The sequence below is a fragment of the Narcine bancroftii genome, chromosome 7 (assembly GCF_036971445.1).
Source record: "Narcine bancroftii isolate sNarBan1 chromosome 7, sNarBan1.hap1, whole genome shotgun sequence".
NCBI classification, from domain to species: domain Eukaryota; kingdom Metazoa; phylum Chordata; class Chondrichthyes; order Torpediniformes; family Narcinidae; genus Narcine; species Narcine bancroftii.
In genome coordinates, this window is record NC_091475.1 from 135,044,935 (window position 1) to 135,051,779 (window position 6,845).

At 52.2% G+C, this 6,845-nt stretch overlaps 1 protein-coding gene across 3 annotated transcripts in view; it reads right to left on the minus strand.

Moving 5' to 3' along the window:
- The window catches only part of birc2 (baculoviral IAP repeat containing 2), a 60,871-nt gene extending 54,484 nt beyond the window's left edge, over positions 1 to 6,387 (minus strand). For 2 of the 3 annotated variants that reach the window (XM_069890716.1, XM_069890714.1), the window contains exon 1: positions 6,174 to 6,387. The gene's annotated coding sequence lies outside the window, so the exon portion shown is untranslated. Of the gene's footprint in view, positions 1 to 5,967; positions 6,150 to 6,173 lie in introns of those variants that run through there. The other variant, XM_069890715.1, reaches the window with a different exon arrangement.
- Between the last annotated feature and the right edge of the window lie 458 nt (positions 6,388 to 6,845).

The window sequence follows — 6,845 nt, forward strand, 5'->3', positions numbered from 1 at the left end:
AGTCTTCAGATACCACTTTTGCTCTATGGAGTTAGACTTCCTCAAAGATCAGCAACAGGCAACATTCTCAGTGTTTCTAGCCCCAATGAGCTCAATTAATTCACTCCCCCATGGCACATTTAAAAACTCCTGCAGTGATTACTGAAGGTCTTGCACACAACAAGAATTTGGAGGTATCATAGGTCCTGATATTTCAAAGTTCTTACTGGGTGCTTAAGAAACAGCATGCAAACATCAATCATTAATGTTGTTTGTAGGAAGAACTAATTTTCTATATTTAAAACTGTCCTACAGTCATTCTGGTGCAGATATTCCTACAATGTTCTTGGACAAGGCTTTAAGGATTCATACTCAGGGACAAAAATAACCTCAATATTTCCAAATCATATGATGTGTCACTTGGAAACAAACAAGCAAATGGCAGTATTTCCATGCTATGCTTTCCCTTCTTCACATTGGTAAGTGGTTTCAGCCACCACCCAGTCAAGAAAGTGCAGTGCATTTTCTGTAGCGTAAAGGGTTGTGGATGAGATAATTTTTGAATGAGTTATTTTGTCCTGATTGCTGTTGTTGAGGATGCTGCATTAATCTCTTGACATGTCTTTTGATGTTGGAAAATCTGAGATCAAGAAGTGTGTCATTGCCACAGGGTAGCTGATCTCTAACCTAATTTTACAGTAACAGTAATTGCAGGGCTATTCTGGTTGAGAGCAGTCAATGGAAATCACCAAACTATGGATTCTGGGAGTCGGGCCAGAAATAAACAATCCATAATTATATGGACATATTTGGAAATGATTGAGGAGAAATACCATAAAGCTAAAGATAGATCAGCCAAAGAAACAATCTGGAGGAACTGTTGAAATACCCTGGAGTTGAAATGATTGGCATCCAATAATCACAAAAACCGTTTATGCCAGGGATGACTCTGATCACTGGACTATTCTTTCCCCTCAAAGCTCATTAGTCCTTAGTGCTACACTCAGTGAAATATGGCTTTAGGTTACAAAGAAGGGTGCCAACTGTCTCTGGCAAAACCCACAAAGGGCATTGGTGAACATGCACTGCTTTGGTGACATCAACTTCTGTGTTAATTATTTAGAATAGATGCTCTATTATTGATAGGATACTCTTGGGCAATTTTCCACATTGCTGGTGACAACCTGCAGCTGTACAGGAACAGCTTGGTTAAGGGCACATAAAATCTACAGTACGAGTGCTGAAGTGTTGTCAATGCCACCACCAATCCCCAACACGTCCCCACCAAGGTCCTGCTCCATCCCGAGAGGTCAAGGTCCCCACTCCTGCCCGGGAGCCCGAGCAGGGGCATAGCTTTGGGGAGGTGAGGGGCAGGGGTTGCTACCGCTCCCCCATCTTTTCAGCCTAGCAACACCCCCAATTTCACAGCCTTCCCGCACCATACATTTTTGACCTGTGAGCCCATGGCATCTGCCATTCTCAGTGTCACCGGAGGTCCCATCACACAACTCCGAGCCTTCCCCTTAGTGTACACCGGAGCTCCCGACACCCGTACAGTGTGCATGCATTAGGCCAAGGGGATAGTTCAGAGTGACCGGCACACCCAATGACCAAGCCCTGACTCCAAACCCCCCCCCACACACACCACCCCCCCCCACACACGCCACCCCCCCCCACACACGCCACCCCCCCCCACACACGCCACCCCCCCCCCACACACGCCACCCCCCCCCCACACACGCCACCCCCCCCACACACGCCAGCCCCCCCCACACACGCCAGCCCCCCCCACACACGCCAGCCCCCCCCACACACGCCACCCCCCCCCACACACGCCACCCCCCCCCACACACGCCACCCCCCCCCACACACGGCCACCCCCCCCCACACACGCCACCCCCCCCCACACACGCCACCCCCCCCCACACACGCCACCCCCCCCCCACACACGCCACCCCCCCCACACCCCACACGCCACCCCCCCCCCACACACGCCACCCCCCCCCACACACGCCACCCCCCCCCACACACGCCACCCCCCCCCACACACGCCACCCCCCCCCCACACACGCCACCCCCCCCACACACACGCCACCCCCCCCCACACACGCCACTCCCCCCCCACACACGCCACCCCCCCCCACACACGCCACCCCCCCCCACACACGCCACCCCCCCCACACACGCCACCCCCACCCCACACACGCCACCCCCCCCTCACACACGCCACCCCCCCTCACACACGCCACCCCCCCTCACACACGCCACCCCCCCTCACACACGCCACCCCCCCTCACACACGCCACCCCCCCCTCACACACGCCACCCCCCCCTCACACACGCCACCCCCCCCTCACACACGCCACCCCCCCCTCACACACGCCACCACCCCCCCTCACACACGCCACCCCCCCCTCACACACGCCACCCCCCCCTCACACACGCCACCCCCCCCTCACACACGCCACCCCCCCCTCACACACGCCACCCCCCCCTCACACACGCCACCACCCCCTCACACACGCCACCCCCCCCTCACACACGCCACCCCCCCCTCACACACGCCACCCCCCCCTCACACACGCCACCCCCCCCTCACACACGCCACCCCCCCCTCACACACGCCACCCCCCCCTCACACACGCCACCCCCCCCCTCACACACGCCACCCCCCCCTCACACACGCCACCCCCCCCTCACACACGCCACCCCCCCCTCACACACGCCACCCCCCCTCACACACGCCACCCCCCCTCACACACGCCACCCCCCCTCACACACGCCACCCCCCCTCACACACACCACCCCCCCCTCACACACACCACCCCCCCCTCACACACACCACCCCCCCCTCACACACACCACCCCCCCTCACACACACCACCCCCCCCTCACACACACCACCCCCCCTCACACACACACACCACCCCCCCTCACACACACCACGCCCCCCTCACACACACCACTCCCCCCTCACACACACCACCCCCCCCTCACACACACCACCCCCCCCTCACACACACCACCCCCCCCTCACACACACCACCCCCCCCTCACACACACCACCCCCCCCTCACACACACCACCCCCCCCTCACACACACCACCCCCCCCTCACACACACCACCCCCCCCTCACACACACCACCCCCCCCTCACACACACCACCCCCCCCTCACACACACCACCCCCCCCTCACACACACCACCCCCCTCACACACACCACCCCCCTCACACACACCACCCCCCCCTCACACACACCACCCCCCCCTCACACACACCACCCCCCCCTCACACACACCACCCCCCCCTCACACACACCACCCCCCCCTCACACACACCACCCCCCCTCACACACACCACCCCCCCTCACACACACACCAACCCCCCCTCACACACACACCACCCCCCCCTCACACACACACCACCCCCCCTCACACACACACCACCCCCCCTCACACACACACCACCCCCCCCTCACACACACACCACCCCCCCCTCACACACACACCACCCCCCCCTCACACACACACCACCCCCCCTCACACACACCACCCCCCCCTCACACACACCACCCCCCCCTCACACACACCACCCCCCCCTCACACACACCACCCCCCCCTCACACACACCACCCCCCCCTCACACACACCACCCCCCCCTCACACACACCATCCCCCCCAAAATTTTTCAGAGATGAACAGATGTCACTTCCAGGTCCAAAAAAAATTAAGATAAATGAGGATTTCAGATAATCAGAGTTGTATTGTAGTTGAGAAACCTTTTTCCAACAATATAGAACTCTAACAACGCCACACCCAAATGTCTTGTGAAGACTGGGTCTCCGTGCTCTTTGAAGGATATTTTGCCAAGAGGGAGTCCAGCACAGTTTCAATAGATTGATTCTTGGGTTTGGAAATCTAAACCAATACATGGAAAAATTAACATGCTTGCAGAGAAACAAAGTTCTGTCTGGGCAGATGTGGCTAGTATAGCAGTTAGTGCAATGTTGTTGCAGCATCAGCGATCGGGACCGGGTTCAAATCCTGCACTGTAAGGAGTTTGTATGTTCTCCGTGTCTGTGTGAGTTTCCTCCAGGGTCTCCAGTTTCCTACCACCATTCGAAACATGCTGTGGGTTGTAGATCAATTGGATATAATTTGGTGGCACAGGATCCTGGGCCGAAATGGCCTGTTAGCATGCTGCATGTCTATTTCTTCAAAAATGCAATCTCAACTACCGGTAATTAGTCTCTACATGTATTTATATCAAAAATATAACTAACCAGTCCAAAAAAATCTGTGTATTAAAACAACTCCTAAAGCAGAAACAAAAACTACCCAATCTACACAACCAAACCAATGGATGCTGTCATTTTCAGAGTCATGAAGCAGTCTGGGTTTCACTTGGACCATTAGATTCCAGATCTTGATCCAAACATGAAGCAGAGCAGAATTCCACTGTCAAGGCAGAAGTGACTACCCATGATATCAAGGCAGGCTAGTAAAACAGAAGTCAATGGCCAGGAAAAAAAAAATCAGTGGTTAGAATCGTACCTTGCAAAACAAAAATGGCTGTGGTCATTGGAGATCATTTACCTCAGGCCACTGTCATAAGCCTCAACCATCTTTAGCTGCTTCATTACTGGCCTTTTCAACTACAAATCAGAATTCCAAAGGTTTGCTGATAATTGAACATTCAAATGCCACACAATGCCATAACATTTCAAGCAGTTTATGGCTGCATGCTGCAAGAACAAGACAAAAGTAGAAAGTGATAAGCGCTCCAAAGTACCATTTAGTGTCCATCTCCCACAAGTGAAACTAACAACCTATCTTTGACATTCAATGCCATTACTATCAAGTCACTGGTCATCATCATGTAAATAACATTTTATGTTTTTTTTTAAAAATTACATGACAACAAAAGGAACTTTTGATCAAAATCCTGGAGATCACCATTGACCAAAAACTTAACTGGAACAGTCACAGAAATACTGTGGCAGAAAAGCACAAATACAAGTCTGGGAATCTTACACAAAGTAACTCATGTCTTCCATCCCAAAGTCTTTCCAACACCTGCAATGAATAACATATTACCCCTTCAGAAATCCCAATGGTCTGGCATCTGACTGCAGATATCTAGGTGAGGCACTGACGGCCTCAAGTGAGCCATCATAAACAATCCTCACATCATCAGCCACAACCTCTTCTCATTGCTACCTTCAGGCAAAAAGTACAGAAGCCTGAAAAACCAGCACTTCTAGATTCAAGAATAGTTTCTAAAAGCTATCAGATTCTTTAACCTTCCCTTGGTACACAATTCAAAGACTGCTCTGACGACATAAAAAAGTCATTATTTTTGCACAAGGATGACTGTGAATATTTATTATCTTATAGATTTAGTTTTTTTTTTGTTTAACTCTATTAGTTTGCTCCTATAATTTTTCTGATAGCAGCTTGGCTACAGCACAAGAATTTTGGTGCATATGTATATTGTACAAAGTGCAGGGCAATAAACATAACCCAATGTTTACTGAACACCCAACTAACTGGAGCCTGGTTCTGATACTCCCCTCCCACTAAACAGAAAGAGGATTGCAATACAGTGTAACATCTAACAACGTTAATTTGGTGTACTGAAGTATCCACTGCCCCAACAAAGACCTTTAACGTGTACAATTTCCACAATAAACTGAAGCTATTTATTCAGGCTACTTTGAGAGCAACTCTCTCTACCAGCAAGAGAACTGGGGAATCAAATGCATGGGAGTCCCACTACAGATTTCCCAAGCCACACATCATCCTGATTTGAAAACAAAGGGTCAGTATTTTACTGTTATACAGTCTAACTTCCTGGAACATGTCAGAACTATGTGACCACTTCACCAGCCATAAAAGTCCACTGCCATCTTCTCAAGAATTGGGTATATAGGCTATTTATACTGGACGTACAGATTCCAAAAGATTACAAGAACACTGAATACTGACCTGAACAGATAGTGCTGGTTTCCTTTTACCACCCAGTTAAGAAAATGACTGAATTAGCTTCGCAATGACAGTACAAGCAGTGAAGCGGGAGTTCGAAGAGGAACAATTTCTCCCCACCCACTCCTCCTCTCGCTGACTCATTAGCAAGTCACGTCCGGTAATACGGGGACGGGGAGTGGGGGAACCTTCGCAAGAGGCGGTGTTACCTCCGGAAAATGTGATTCCAGTTGAGTTCGACCGGGTCTTTCCACTCTGTAGTCAGTTTCACAAGAGCGCCCGGTTTCACCGACTTCAACCGCAGAGACGTCACCTCCTCACTTCAGGGAAACAGCTCTTCCGCCACAACGCTACCGCTTCCTCCTCTTGCCCGTTCTCCCAGCTCGTCCCTGGCTCTCACCCCGCCCCTCCCATTCCCACCGACAAGAATACTCCCCCTTCCATTCCCACCGACAGGAATACTCCCCCTCCCTCGCACCTCGCACACAGCCTTCCGTGCGCCACGCCCTGCAGCAACTGCGGCTGCGCAGCGTCCCGATTTTAAACAACCGACCCCGACTTTCCTATTGGTCAGGGCGGTGGAGACTCTGGCAGCTGCTGATTGGCTGCCGGTCGAGGGACTTTCCGGGGGGAGTTTGGGCATTGGGGAAGAGCTGCAGAATTCAACCCGAAACAAATACCCAAAGTATTCAGGAAATCAGACAGCTTTTGTGGAACAAGAAACTGAGTTTCAGGTCAAAGAAGATCGGGGAAAAAGGGACAATATTGTTAGATTTAAGCAGGCACGATGAAAACTAAATAATGTATTCCACATGAATCCTTCAAGGCTTGGGTTCTCTGTGCTCCTTCTTTTCATACTCACCCCATATTATGTCTCTCCT